Here is a 16,588-nt window from a genome sequence, read left to right on the forward strand (position 1 = left end):
AACAGCATAGAGGACAGCAGAGAATCTATTGCTACATAGACCAAGGGACTAAAAAATAATCATGAGGAATTAAAAAATTCTATAAATGAGGTGCAAAATAAAATGGAGGCGACAACAGCACAGATTCAAGAGGCAGAGGGGAGAATAGGTGAATTAGAAGGCAAAATTATGGAAAAAGAGGAAGCTGAGAAAAAGAAATAAAAAACTCCAAGAGTACAAGAGGAGAATTAGAGAACTAAGTGATGCAGTAAAACAGAACAATATCCATATCATAGGAATTCCAAAAGAAGAAGAGAGAGACCAAGGGGCTAAAGGTATACTTGAACAAATCATTGCTGAGAACTTCCACTATCTAAGGAAGGAAATGGGTATTAAAATCCAAGAGGCACATGAAACTCCCTTCATATGTAACCTGAATCGATCTTCTGCATGACATATCATAGTGAAACTGGCAAAATACAAGGATAAAGAGAATTCTGAAAGCAACTAGGGATAAACACGCCTTACCATACAAAGGTAGACACATAAGGGTAGCAGCAGACCTAGCAACTGAAACTTGACAGTCCACAAAGGAATGGCAGGAAACTTTCAATGTGATGAATGGAAAAATTATGCAGCCAAGAATCCTTTACCCAGCAAGTCTGTCATTCAGAATAGAAGGAGAGATGGTTTTCTCAAACAAGCAAAAACAGAGGGAATTCATCACCACTTAACCAGCCCTACAACAGATCCTAAGGGGGACTGTGAGTAAAATGTTACAAGGACCACAAAGTATCAGAGACATCACTACAAGCATGAAACCTACAGACATCACAATGACTCTGAACCCATATCTTTCAAAAATAACACTGAATGTAAATGGACTAAATGTACAACCAAAAGTCATAGGATACAAAATGGATTAAAAAAAAAAAAACAAGACCCATCTACTTGCTGTCTACAAGAACTCATTTTAAACCTGAGGACACCGTCAGATTGAAAGTGAGAGGATGGAGAACTATCTATCATGTTACTGGAAGGCAAAAGAAAGCTAGAGTAGCCATACTTACATCAGACAAAGTATACTTTAAATTCAAGGCTGTGACAAGGGAAGAAGAAGGGCATTATATAATAATTACAGGCTCTATCCATCAGGAAGAGCTACCAATTATAAATATCTATGTGCCAAATACGGGAGCCCCCCAATATATAATTAATCACAAACATAAGCAACCTTATTGATAAGAATGTGGTAATTGCAGGGGACTTTAATACTCCACTTACAACAATGGATAGATCATTTAGACAGAGAATCAATAAAGAAACAAGGGCCCTAAACAAGGGCCCTGATACATTGGATCAGATGGACTTGACACATATATTTAGAACTCTGCATCCCAAAGCATCAGAATATACTTTCTTCTAAAGTGCACATGGAACATTCTCTAAGATAGTTCACATACTGGGTCGCAAAATATCTCTTAATAAGTATAAAAGAATTGAGATTATACCATGCATACTTTCACACCACAATGCTATGAAACTTGAAATCAACCACAGGAAAAATTCTGGAAAACCTCCAAAAGTATAGACGTTAAAGAACACCCTACCACAGAATGAATGGGTCAACCAGGCAATTAGAGAAGAAATTAAAAAAATATATGGAAACCAATAAAAATGAAAATACAACAATCCAAATGCTTTGGGATGCAGCAAAGGCAGTCCTGAGAGGAAGATACATTGCGATCCAGGCCTATCTCATGAAACAAGAAAAATCCCAAATACAAAATCTAACAGCATACCTAAAGAAACTAGAGGCAGAAGAGCAAAGACATCCCAAACCCGGCAGAAGAAAAGAAATAATAAAGATCAGAGGAGAAAGAAACAATATAGGATCTAAAAAAAAGGAAACAATAGAGCAGATCAATGAAACCAAGAGTTGATTTTTTTGAAAATATAAACAAAATTGATAAAACTCTAGCCAGGATTCTCAAAAAAGAAAATGCAGAGGACACAACTAGATAAAATTATGAAGGAAAATGGAATTATTGCATCCAATCGCTCAGAAATACAAGCAATTATCAGGGAATACTATGAAAAATTATATGCCAACACACTGGACAACCTGGAAGAAATGGACAAATTCCTAAACACCCACACAATTCCAAAACTCAAACGGGAAGAAATAGAAATTTTGAACAGACTCATAACCAGCGAAGAAATTGAATCAGTTATCAAAAATCTCCCAACAAATAAGAGTCCAGGACCAGATGGCTTCCCTGGGGAATTCTACCAGACATTTAAAGCAGAGATAATACCTATCCTTCTCAAGCTGTTCCAAAAAATAGAAAGGGAAGGAAAATTTCCAGACTCGTCCTATGAAGCCAGCATTACTTTGATTCCCAAACCAGACAGAGACCCAGCAGGAAAGGAGAACCACAGGCCAAATCCCTGATGAATGTGGATGCAAAAATTCTCAACAAGATACTGGCAAATCGAATTCAACAACATATAAAAAGAATTATTCACCATGATCAAGTGGGATTCATTCCTGGGCTGCAGGGCTGGTTCAATATTTGCAAATCAATCAATGAGCTACATCACATTAATGAAAGAAAAGATAAGAACCATATGATCCTGTCAATCGATGCAGAAAAAGCATTTGACAAAACACAGCATCCTTTCTTGATTAAAACACTCAAGAAAATCAGGATAGAAGGAACATACCTCCACATCATAAAAGCCATATATGAAAGACCCACAGCTAATATCATCCTCAAGGGGGACAAACATAGATTTCCCCCTGATCAGGAACACCACAGGGATGTCCACTCTCATCACTATTCTTTTCCATAGTACTGGAACTCCTAGCCTCAGCAATCAGACAGCAGAAAGAAATAAAAAGTATACACACTGGCAAAGAATAAGTCAACCTCTCACTCTTCACAGATGACATGATACTTTACATGGAAAACACAAAAGACTCTACCAAAAAACTGTTAGGACTGATTCATGAATTCGGCAAAGTCGCAAGATATAAAATCAACATACAGGAATCAGTTTCGTTTCTACACACTGATAATGAAGCAGCAGAAGGGGAAATCAACGAATTCAATTAATTTATAATTACACCAAAAACCGTAAGAAACAGGAACAAAAGTAACCATAAAAGCTAAAGGATACACATGCTGAAAATTACAGAGCACTTATGAATAAATGGAAGAAGACACAAAGAATTAGAAAAACATTCCATGCTCATGGAGCACTGGGTGGTTCAGTCGATTAAGCATCCGACATCGGCCCAGGTCATGACTCATGGTTCCTGAGTTTTAGCCCCACATTGGTCTCTGCACTGACAGCTTGGAGGCTGGAGCTTGCTTCAAATTCTGCATCTCCCTCTCTCTCTCTCTCTCTTCCCCTACCCCACTCACACTCTCTCTCTCCTTCTGTCACAAATAAACACTTAAAATTTTTTTTAAATGAAAACATTACATGCTCATGGGTTGGAAGAACATATGTGGTTAAAATTTTGATAGCAACCTACACATTCATTTCAGTCCCTATCAAAATAACACCAGAATTTTTCACGGAGCTAGAACAATTCATTCCAAAATTTGTATGGAACCACAAAAGACCCTGAATAGTCAAAGTAATGTTGAAAAAGAAATCAAAGCTGGAGTCATCACAATTCCAGACGTGAAGTACTATGACAAACCAGTAATCATCCAGATAGTATAATACTGGCACAAAACTGACACATAGATCAATGGAACAGAATAGAGAACCCAGAAATGGATCCCCAACATATGGCCGAGTAATCCTCAACAAAGCAGGAAAAAGTATCCAAAGGAAAAAACACAATCTCTTTAACCAATGGTGTTGGGAAAACTGGCATACAGAAGTGGCATACGGAAGAATGAAACTGGACCCCTTTCTTACACCATACACAAAAATATATTCAAAACGGGTGAAATACCTAAATGTGAGACAAGACACTATCAAAATCCTAGAGGAGAACACAGGCAACAACCTCTTTGACCTTGGCCATCGCAACTTCCTACTAGACATGTCTCCAGAGGCAAGGGAAACAAAAGCCAAAGTGGGACTTCTTCAACATAAACATCCTTTGCATACAAAACTAAAAGGCAGCCTGCAGAATAAGAGATGTTTGCAAATGATATATTGGATAAAAGGCTAGTTCCAAAATCTAAAAAGAATGTATCAAACTCAACACCTTAAAGGTAAATAATCCACTTAAGAAATGGGCAGAAGGCATGAACAGGCATTTCTCCAAACAAGACATTCAGATGGCTAACAGACACATGAAAATATGCTCAACATCACTCATCATCAGTGAAATACAAATCAAAACCATAATGAGATACCATCTCACACGTGTCAGAATGGCTAAAAATAACAACTCAGAAAACAATAGATGTTAGTGAGAATATGTATAAAAGGGAACCCTCTTAAATTGTTGGTAAGAATGCAAACTGGTATAGCCACTCTAGAGAATAGTATGGTGGTTCCTCAAAAATGTAAAATACACCTACCCTATGACCCAGCAATTACACTACTAGTTATTTACCCATGGGATACAAAAATACAGATTTGAAGAGGTACATACACTCACAGGTTTATAGTAGCATTATCAACAATAGCCAAATTATGGAGAGAGCCTAAGTGTCCGTTAACTGATGAATGGATAAGAAGTGGTGTGTGTATGTGTGTGTGTGTATGTGTGTATATATATATATAATGGAATATTACTTGCCCATCAAAAATATAGGAATCTTGCCATTTTCAACCACATGAAAGGAGCTAGAGTGTGCTAAGCAAAATTGGTCAGTCATAAAAAGACAAATATATGATTTTACTCATATGTGGAATTTAAGAATCACAACAGCTGAACATATGGGAGGGGGTTAAAAGAGAGAGGGCAACAAATCATAAGAGACTTAAACATGAGAACAAACTGAGAGGGGATGTGGGTATGAGATGGGCTAGATGGCTGATGGGCACTAGGGTGGGTACTTGTGGTGAGAACTGGGTGTGTATGTAAGTGATGAATCACTGAATTCTACCCCTAAAATCAATATAGCATTGTATGTTAACTAATTAGAATTTAAATTAAAACATGAATAGAAAAAAAGAAGATATATAGACATATATAGATATAGACATCCATATATCTATATCTCTTCTTAGATGATATCTATTTATCTATATCTCTTCTATATATAGATATATATAGATATAGATTATATATATATGTATATATATATACATATATATATAATGTTACTCAACAATCAAAAAGAATGGTGTCTTGCCATTTGCAACCACGTGGATGGAACTAGAGTGTATTATGCTAAGCGAAATAAGTCAGTCAGAAAAAGACACATCATATGAGTACACTCATAGGTGGAATTTAAGAAACAAAAAAAGGAACATATGGGAGGGTGAAAGCAATTAAGAAAAAAGAAACACACCACAAGAGGCTAAAGGAGAACAAACTAAAGGTTGATGGGGTGGAGGCAGATGTGGGATGGGCTAGATGGGGGATGGGCATTAAGGAGGGTACTTGTGATGAGCACTGGGTGTTATATGTAAGTAATCAATCACTGGATTCTACTTCTGAAACAGGGGTGCCTGCGTGGCACAGTCAGTTAAGTGTCCAACATCCACTTAGCTCATGGTTCCAGGTCCAAATTAGGCTCTCTGCTCTTGGCAAAGAGCCTCTTTCAGATCTTCCATCCCTCTCTCTTTCTGCCTCTCTCTCGCTCACACTCTCTCTCTTCAAAAAAATATACACTTAAGGGCACCTGAGTGGCACAGTCAGTTAAGCAACCAACTCTTGGTTTCAGATCAGGTCAGGAACTCACGGATCATGAGTTCTAGTCCCACATTGGACTCCACAGCTCTCAGTGCAGAGCCTGTTTGAGATTCATTCTCTCTCTCTCTCTGTCTCTCTCTCTCTGTCTCTCTCTCTCTCCCTCTCCCTCTCCCTCTCCATCTGCCTCCTCTATGCATGTTGTCCCTCTCTCTCTCTCAAAATAAATAAGTAAATTTTAAAGAAAAATGAATATTTAAAAAAAATTCTACTACTGGGGTGCCTGAGTGGCTCAGTCGGTTGAGCATCCAACTTCGGCTCAGACCATGATCTCCCAGTGTGTGGGTTTGAGCCCCACATCAGACTCTGTACTGACAGCTCAGAGTTGGAGCCTACTTCCCATTCTGTATCTCCCCCTCTCTCTGCCCCTCCACCATTCCTGCTTCATCTCTCTCTCTCTTCAAAAATAAATAATCATTCTTAAAAATTTTAACAAAAAAGTTCTATTACTGAAATAAATCAAAAATAAATCAAAATTTAAATAAAATAGGGAGGGACCAAGATTGCAACAGGATGCAAGGCTTTTTTTTTGCATCTCTCATCCCTGATATGCAGCCCAATAAACACTAAATCCTCTTGTACACCTAGAAAACTTATTTGAGGATTAACACAACAATATACAAATCTTGAACCACAAACTCAACAGGTACACAGAGCAGAGAGGTGAACTGGAAGAAAGAGAAACTACAGAGGGCAGGGAGCTGTTTTTGCTTGCAGGGAAAGGACAGGGAGCAGGGAAAGTACAGGAAAAGCACCCACACACACACTTAAAGCAGCTAGGCTGGAGAGAAGGTGTAAGGTGGAAACAGGCATAAAGGACTGAACAAAAAAAGGGAGAAAGGAGAAAGTAGAGGGGTGAAATTCCATTAAGACTTTATAAACAAGGGAATGCAGAGTCTGAAATTCTGCAGCTCGATACCTGGCTGTGCTCTGGTGGTAAGGGTGACCCCAGGAGCAGAGAGTGATCCCAAGGGGTCATCAGGTCACATGGGGAGAGGAAGTTCCCCTGCTGAGAGGACTTGGGTAGAGGCTGTGTGGCCACCCCATAGGCAAAGTTCCCATAGGACCCTGGAGAACACCACATTAGCTGGTGCTGGAACAAGGTCATGAAGGGTGAAGCATGGCACCAGTTGTGTGTTGTGATTTTCCATAATCCCTGAAACGCTGCTGCTACACAATCATGTGAACTTTTTCTGGAGTGGGTAGGGACACAGCCAGTCTTCAGCATGGTCCATCAGCAACAGCACGGTTTCACAAACATTCCAGAGAGCCGGCCGGCAATTGCTTGGTGAGAACCTCCCCCAGATGGTTGCAATAGGTGAAAGCCGCAGTCCCACAGAAGTAAGGGGTTGGGAAACACAGCCACATCTGACATAAAACTCAGGAGGTAGGTGCCACCTGGTAGCCTGACAGCTTGGTCATGGGCAGTGTAGAAGGGGGGAGTGGGCAGAAGCTGGAGACAAGGAGGGGACTTGATTGCTGGTCAGGAAGAGTACAGATTCTGATGCTAAAGACTGGGCAGCTGGGTGACACCATTTTCACCTCTCTTGCGCATGTACATACACACCTACACGCACCAAAGCAATCCACCCCAGGAAGCTAAGCAGCGCCATCTAGTAGACAACAATGCCGTTACACTAAACCATGACCAACTGGGCCAACCTCACTCCTCAGGAACACAACCAGTATCTCCACCTGCTTAGTTTATGACCTATAAACTGCTTCATAATTTAATTTATAAGGGAAAGTGCATGTGATTAGAATCATATTTAAATCTCTTCACTGGTCCATCTGTTTCATTTATTTCCCTTTTTCTTTTCTTTGCCAATTCTTGAATAAAGGAGAAAAAAATTATTTAAATTACATTTTTATTAAAAAGATTTTTCTTTAATCTTTTCCTACTATAGTTTTTACTTTCTGAAAAATTTTTCAATTCAATTTTACTTTATTTCATTTTATTCTACATCATTGTATCCATTTTTTCAAATTTTCAAACATTTTTTTCCTTTTTTTTTCCTTTCCTCTCTTTCCCTGTTTTCACTAATATGTCAAGCTTCTTTCAACAACAAGAGCAAAACTCACTTAGGATATAGCATCTTTTGTTTGAATTTTTTGTTTTTTTAAAATTTTTATACTTTTACATTATCAATTCATTTTCTTCCTTCAAAAAGATGAAATGAAGGAATTCAACCCAAAAGAAAGAACAGGAAGAAATGACAGCCAGGGACTTAATCAACACAGATACCAGCAAGATGTCTCAACCAGAACTTAGAGACACGATAACAAGAATCCTAGCTGGGGTTGAAAATGGATTAGAATCCCTTTCTGTGGACATAAGAGAAGTAAAATCTAGTCAGGATGAAACAAAACATGCTATAAACGAGCTTCAATCTTGAATGGGTACCATGGCAACAAAGATAGATGAATCAGAGCAGCGAATCACTGATATAGAGGACAAGCTTATGAAGAAACAATGAAGGAAAAAAGGGGAGTCTAAGGCAAAAGAGCACTATACAAGAATCAGAGAACTCAGTAACTCATGAAAAAGGAATAACATCAGAGTCATAGCAGTCCCAGATGACGAAGAGAGAGAAAAAGGGATAGAAAGTGATGTGAGCATATCATAGCAGAAAACTTTCCTAAACTGGGGGAAGACACAGACATAAAAAAAAAGAAAGACACAGACATAAAAAAAAAAAAAAGCACAAAGAACTCCCATTAGATTCAACAAAAACTGACCAAGAACAAGGCATATCATCCTCAAATTCACACAATACTCAGGCAAGGAAAGATTCATGAAGCAGAAAGGGAAAAAAATCCTTAACCTATAAGGGAAGACAAATCATGTCATAGCAGACTTATCCACAGAAACTTGGTGGCCAGCAAGGGGTGCCAGGATATATTCAATGTGCTGAATGAGAAAAATATGCAGCCAAGAATTCTTTATCCACCAAGACTGTCATGCAAAAGAAGGAGAGATAAGAAGTTTCCCAGCCAAACAAACATTAAGGGAGTTTGTGACCACTAAACCAGACCTGCAAGAAATTTTAAGGGTGACACTCAAAGGGAAAAAAAGACCAAACAAACAAACAAAACAAAACAAAAACCAAAAAGACCAAAGGCAACAAAGACTAAAAAGGAACAGAGAACACCACCAGAAACTCCAACTCCACAGGCAACATAATGGCAATACATTCCTATCTTTCAGGACTCACTATAAACATCACTGGATTAAAGAAACCAATCAAAGGACGTAGAGTAACAGAATGGATAAGAGAAAAAGATCCATCTATATGCTGTTTACAGGACACCTATTTTATTATTTTTTTATGAAATTTATTGTCAAATTGGTTTCCATACAACACCCAGTGCTCATCCCAAAAGGTGCCCTCCTCAATACCCATCACCCACCCTCCCCTCCCTCCCACCCCCATCAACCCTCAGTTTGTTCTCAGTTCTTTTTTTTTTCAATGTTTATTTATTTTTGGGACAGAGAGAGACAGAGCATGAACGGGGGAGGGGCAGAGAGAGAGGGAGACACAGAATCGGAAACAGGCTCCAGGCTCTGAGCCATCAGCCCAGAGCCTGACGCGGGGCTCGAACTCACGGACCGCGAGATCGTGACCTGGCTGAAGTCAGACGCTTAACCGACTGCGCCACCCAGGCGCCCCTGTTCTCAGTTTTTAAGAGTTTCTTATGCTTTGGCTCTCTCCCACTCTAACCTCTTTTTTTTTCCTTCCCCTCGCCCATGGCTTTCTGTTAAGTTTCTCAGGATCCACATAAGAGAGAAAACATATGGTATCTGTCTTTCTCTGTATGGCTTATTTCACTTAGCATCACACTCTCCAGTTCCATCCACGTTGCTACAAAGGGCCGTATTTCATTCTTTCTCATTGCCACGTAGTACTCCATTGTGTATATAAACCACAATTTCTTTATCCATTCATCAGTTGATGGACATTTAGGCTCTTTCCATAATTTGGCTATTGGTGAGAGTGCTGCTATAAACATTGGGGTACAAGTGCCCCTATGCATCAGTACTCTGCTATTGCTTTCTTGATGCTTTTGTCTCATGGGTCTAAGCTGACCTCAGACATATGAGAACAGGCCCCCGATGACGAGGCAGGACGAGCAAATGAGGGGATACAGCCATCACTACATAGGAAATGACAGATGTGATGAACGCTGCCAGGGCTGTAGGGCAGGTTCTATGGAAGAAGACGATGAAGTAGGATTTCCACTGCAGGTTGTTTTTTCAGGGAATGCTCTCGGGATAAACGGGGTGAGGGAAGGAAAACAGAGCAGAGAATGTTGCTAAGCAAGGATGTGGTCTCCAGTGGAACAGAGCAGGAGCCTGATCCCATGAGATGATAAAGAACTCTCCAGTAGAACCCTCCGTCTGTGATGGTAGAAATACTGTGTCCTCACTGTCCAATACTGTGCCCACAACCCACCTGTCATACCTGAGAATTTTAAATGTGTTAGGTACAGGGGCGCCTGGGTGGCTCAGTCAGTTAACCATCCAACTTTGGCTCAGGTCATGATCTCACGGTTGGTGAGTTTGAGCTCCGCATCAGGCTCTCTGCTGATAGCACAGAGCCCACTTCAGATCCTGCATCCGCCCTCCTCCCTTTTTCTCTCCCCCACTGGTTCTCTCTCTCTCAAAACAAACAAACAAACAAACAAACAAACAAACAAACAAACAAATGTAATAAAAATAAAATGCCTTAGCTACAAAACAATAAGAAAAACAATAAAATATGCTAGCTAAGAAACTGAAATTACATTTTAATTGTAATTTAAATTTAAACCGTTTATGTGGGTACTTCCTACTGTATTGGACAGCATGGCTTTAGAGCATGAATTGCATCAGATTCAGGCCTGCCTTGGCATTGGCACCTTTTGTACATCCCATAATCTGTCACTGGCTGTGAGCTGCCCCCACCAGGTTCCCCAGACCACCTGGCAATGTGGCTCCCTTTCAGCTGATGGCAATTCTCTCAAAAAGGGAATGGCTATGAACCTTGGGTCCCACACTCATAACAGAGGTTTAGATTGGAGCCCTAGTAGGTAAAGAGCGTCTGGCAGGTCACCAACAGCATTCACACAAGAGTCCTTGATCATGTGCAAGGATAGAAGGACAGAACCTAGTGTACTTTACACATCACCTCAGTGCAATCACACACACACACACACACACACACACACACACACACACACAAACCAGACACACACATACCTACACACACACAAACAACATGGCATTTCTCCAATTCATCAATTATGTAGACATTTGGGCTTCTTACTACTTTTTTCTTCATCACAGTGCTATTTGTGCTCATGTGAAGGTTCAGCTTTTCTTGTTAAGAATAATGTCACAATACAGATGCATTGACACAGTATTCACAAAATGGAACTTCCCTTATGTAGTTTTCAACATAGCAGTTAAAAACTCCATACATATTTTAGATATTTTGGTAACCCATAAAGGATAAAATGAGCATTTAGAAAATATAAATGTTGACAACGAGTTTATGCACAGAGAACAAATATTGTCCATTTCACAGACAATAAGGAACCAAAGGTAAAGAGCATGGGAGCATGTAATCTAATACTTTTACACTTATGCAGAAAGGGCATATTTTATGATCACTAAATATGAATAGTTAAATTGTTTTCCACACATGCATACGGAGATAGAATGAATGTACTAAAATAGAATGAAATGTCTAGGAACGACTTGTTGGTGTCTACAATGAACAATTAAATTAGTTCTTCTATTTGGTGAATTTCCATAGTCAGTTCCTTCCTTTAGACAATTGACCATATATGCAAACCATTTAGCTTTTTTCTCTCAAGAACAATTGCAACTGAAAATAAAGTAACTTGCGAATTCCGAGAACATCACAGACACTTAGTTCCGTTTTACTCACCTTTTTTTACCTTCTCTGTCGGATCTACGCTATTTCCCAATCTCATTCCTAAATACAGTTCTGAGGATTGGAACAAAGACATGCAGAATCATTCAGTGTCTGCAGTAAATACGAAGGTGGACTATACCAGCACTGGCTCATCCATAATTTTTTCTTTAAAAAAGAGGCTTTCTCGCGATGACTTCATGTGGTACCAGAGATATGCACGTTGCCTCTCAGGGGTAGAAGATGAAGGCAGTCCCAAACTCTCAGTATGGTTTCCCGAATACAATGACCTGCCTGTGTGACTATGAGACCCTTATGAGCAGGCGAGAGGGTGCCGTGACTCTGAGATGTGGCTGGGCTGGCACACAGAACCAAGTTCCTTCCTCTGCTGACCTCTCTGGGGAAAGGATGCCCCACACTCTTAATGAGCCATGTCACTGAGCTGCCCAGACATGGCAATCCTCAGGGACAATGACTGTGGGGGACAATGCCAGAGGAGACCAATCTGACTCTTATTAGTTCACATATCTCACAGAGGACAAGTAACTCCCTAGACCTCCCAGCTACCTTAGCTCCCATCTGTGAATGACCTAGATGTTTTACAAAACACTTAAGAATTTTCCCTCACAATTGCCCAAAATATTTACATATAAATATATAAGTAAGATTCCATTCAGTTACTTAATTTTCAGTGTAAATATGTGAATGAATTCTTCATTTAATTTCATTCATAACCAAGGTATATGGCATCACAGAGCTAATAATTAGGCACATTCTAATCTTCAGTGTGAATATAAAGGAGGGCCACCAAATTCTACCAAACTTCTAACATTCTAGGGAAAATAAACCTCAAATCCTCTAAAACACTGTACAGTTTATAACCATATATTTTAATGATGTACTCAAACAATTGAAAATGTTTGTCTTTTTAATAAAACACATATAGTTTATTTAAATTCAGCTAGTCTTTGCATTTAAGTTCCAAATGATTTTGAGTTTACCAGGAGAGTTAAAATAATCATTACAGAAAAATGGAAGAAAGTTGATGGGTGGTTTGTGGCTGGTTCTGATAGATCCATAATTTCCAGTTCATTTAAATAAATGAACTAAGTCTAAGAAATAAACTACCTCCTGTTGACAACATTCTTACATTTGCATTTTCTCAGTTATTCCCATACCAGGTAAACAACAGCCTGATACTTACAAGAACTGGCAAAGACAATACACTCTGGTGTCACACCTGCTATTAATTTCATCCCAGACCTCGCTCGCTGCTGCCAGGCTCAAACTGCTCAAATCACTTTGATACGTGTGGGGCATTATCTAGTGATGCTGACCCAAGTTTAATAGCATTGTGGTCACAAATACGCATGTACAATCTCAATCTTTTTGTACCTGTTGAGGCATGATTTGTTTTCTCTTTTGTCTTAATTAGTCTCCAAGCCCACCATGGAGCCCAACATGCCCAACACCAGGCTTGAACTCACACCCTGATATAAGACCCGAGCTGAGATTAGGAGTCAGATGCTTAATCAAAGGAGCTAGTCAGTTGCCCCCATGCCTGATTTGTGACCCAGTATTTGATCTATTCTGGAGAATGTTCCATGTGCACTTGAGAAGAATGTGTATTCTGCTGCTTTAGGATGGAATGTGGTGCATATATCTGTTAAGTCCATCGGTCCAGTGTGTCATTCAAAGCCATTGTTTCTTCATTGATTTCTGCTTAGATGATTTGTCCATTTATGTAAGTAGAATGTTAAAGTAACCTACTTTTATTTTATTATTGTCCATCAGTTCCCTAATTGTTTCATCTATTTGGGTGTTCCCATGTCTAGGGAATAAATATTTACAATTGTTAGGTCTTCTTGTTAGATTCTTCCCTTTATTAGTACTTAGTGCCCTTCTTTATCTCTTGTTACACGCTTTGTTTTAAAGTCTAGTTTACCGACACAAGTATTGCTACTGCGGCTTTCTTTTCATGTCCATTTGCATGATAAATGTTTCTCCAAGTCCTCATTTTCAATCTGCGTGTGTCTTTAGGTCTAAAATGAGTCTCCTGTAGGCAGCATAGATGGGTCTTGTTTTCTTTATGCATTCTGACACCCTATGTCTTTTGATCGGAGCATTTAGTCCATTTACATTCAGAGTAATGATTGAAAGATATGTATTTGGTGCCATATTATTTCTTGGTCTGTCATTCTTTCTGCAGACAGTTTCTATTTCTTTCTTGTCTTTGCCACTTTTGGTCTTTCTTTTCCACTCAACGACATCCTTTTCATACTTCTTGCAGGGCTGGCTTAGCGGTCACAGACTCCTTTAGGTCTTTTCTTTTTTGGGGGGGAGAGGGGTTTGGGGTTTTTAGCAGCTTAAAACAATCATCGTTGTATTATATCTCATGGTCTTGTGGATCAGGAATTCAGGCAGGGGCTCTGTTCGTCGATCCATCTGTTTGTATGGTATCAACTGAAGCCACTGAGTGGCATTCAGCTGCTGGCTGGTCTGGAGGATCCAATACTATTTCACTCAAATGTCCGGTGTCTTGGTGAGCAAGTGTGGAAGACTGGGCTCAGAAGGGTGCCTCTTCCTTTCTATGTAGTCTAGAGCTTCTCTGTGTGGTCTCTTTACCTGACCAGCCAGACTTTTTAACAGAATTCAGGGCCCAAGTTTAAGAGAGCAATCCAAGGAGATGAAGTGAAATCTACCAGCAAAGTTTGGGATTGAAACTGGTGCAGCACAACTCCTACGACTTCTAGTAGCCAAAGTGGGAGGTTTTCCCAGCCTCAAGTGGAAGGGATGTAGATTCCAGCTCTTGGTGGAGAGTTGGGGGGAAATGTGAAAGAATTTGCAGCAATCGTTACTCTGTCACAGTATTAAATTACCATTTTACAAATGAAAACATTAGAGCACAGAGCGGTTAAGCATCTTGTCAATATAATACCAGTAGGAACGTGTCGGGGTGGAGATAAGTGTCTCCCACATTTGCTACATTGATAGGGTTGGTTTTTAGACTAAATGTGAAGTTTATCAGGTTTAAGCGATGGTGGAATAGTTTAAATAAACATATTCTTTTAAAGATATAAATTCTATTATGCCAAGTCAGTTGCCTGTATGAAGGAAGCCAAAAGGATTAATCACTACATTTGTAGAGTATTCTAGAACACAGGATTGAAAAACTAACTTATATTTTTACGCTATGAATTTTCAGATGATGGGTAAGGTGCGAATATTGTCTAAAGGCCTCCTTAAATTTCTTATACGCATAGGGTTTGTTACCAGAATGAATGCTTGGATGCTGGAAAAGGGACGAATTAATTCTAAAAGCCTTCCTAAATTCCTTACATTTAAGGGGTTTCTCACAAGTATGAATACACTGATGTAGTGTAAGTTTGGGGCACAATCTAAAGGCCTTCCCACATTCCTTACATTTATAGGGTTTCTCACCAATATGAATTCTCTGGTGTTGTGTAAGTTTTGAGAGTAACCCAAAAGCCTTCTCATGTTCCTTGCAGTCATAGGATTTAATCCCAATATGGATATTTTGGTGTGAAGTAAGTTTTGAGTAACGACTCAAGGCCTTCCAACATTCCTTACGTTCATACAATTTCTCACCAGTGTGAAGTCTGTGATGAAGAATAAGATGATAACCATCACTAAAGGTCTTTCCACATTGCTCACATTCACAGGGTTTCTCACCAGTATGAAGTCTGTGATGTACTCTAAGGCCAGAGCCACACAGAAAGGCCTTCCCACATTCTTTATATTCATAGAGTTTGTTGGCAATATTAAGCTTCTGATGTCAAGGAAGGTTGTACACTGTCTAAAGGCCTTCCCACATTTTGTACATACATAGGGTTTCTCACTGGTATGAACCCTCTGATGGAGAGTAAGTTGACCATGCACTCTGAAGGCCTCCCCACATTCTTTACATTCATAGGGCTTCTAACCAATACAAATTTCTGATGTACTTTAAGGTCTGGGCCACTATGAAAGATTCTCCACATTCCTTGCATTCATAGGGTTTCTCACCAGTATGAATTCTGCGATGAAAAGTAAGCTGTTGGCATACTCTAAAGGCCTTTCCACATTTTTTATATTCATAGGGTTTCTCCACAAAATGAATGCTCTGATGTGCAGTTAAAGATGTGTGGTTTTGCTAAAAGGGCACTTTTTGAGGTGTAATTTTCACTTCACTGAAATATCCCTCCTGTCCTTCAAATTTTCTTTTGGATTCCCAATCACCGTTTTAAAATTGAAAACCTAAGGCCATCGTTTTATAATTCTTTCCATTATCTTCCACGAGGGGGACTTTATTTCATAAATGTCATTTTCTGAAGATAACTTCTTGGTCTCATACCCAGTCTCTCAATCTGTGTATCACCTCCTTCCTTTCCTCACAACTTTCCAGGGCTCTTTTCCTTGCTGCAATAAGGAAATCACATCTGGCCTCGAAATGAAGCACCCCGGCGAAGCCCATCACTGATCCATGGGCCATGGTTTAGAAACTGAAGAACTAGTCAGTCTTCCTGGGGGTTTACTCGCCTGGAGAAGCAGAGTTCACAGAGGCCAGAGCTGGGGTGTCACGCCTGCCTCACAGCGATGCTCGGTGTAAGCAAGGATGTGAGGAAACCTGCAAGACCCAGCCTCCAGCATGAACTCCTTTGCTTTTGTGTGGGAAACTCTTGATCTCTCCTTCAATTCTGAATGATAGTCTTGCTGGAGAGAGTCTTCTTGGCGGCAGATTTTTCCCATTCAGCATGTTGAATATATCACACCCCTCCCTTCTGGCCTGCCAGGATTC

At 39.7% G+C, this 16,588-nt stretch overlaps 1 pseudogene; it reads right to left on the reverse strand.

Moving 5' to 3' along the window:
• Nucleotides 1–14,968: 14,968 nt before the first annotated feature.
• Nucleotides 14,969–16,248, reverse strand: LOC112868773 (uncharacterized; annotated as a pseudogene).
• Nucleotides 16,249–16,588: the final 340 nt, after the last annotated feature.

This window comes from Puma concolor, unplaced genomic scaffold (genome assembly GCF_028749965.1).
Source record: "Puma concolor isolate L17-30 unplaced genomic scaffold, mPumCon1.1.hap2 unalloc_scaffold_58, whole genome shotgun sequence".
Taxonomy (NCBI): Eukaryota; Metazoa; Chordata; class Mammalia; order Carnivora; family Felidae; genus Puma; species Puma concolor.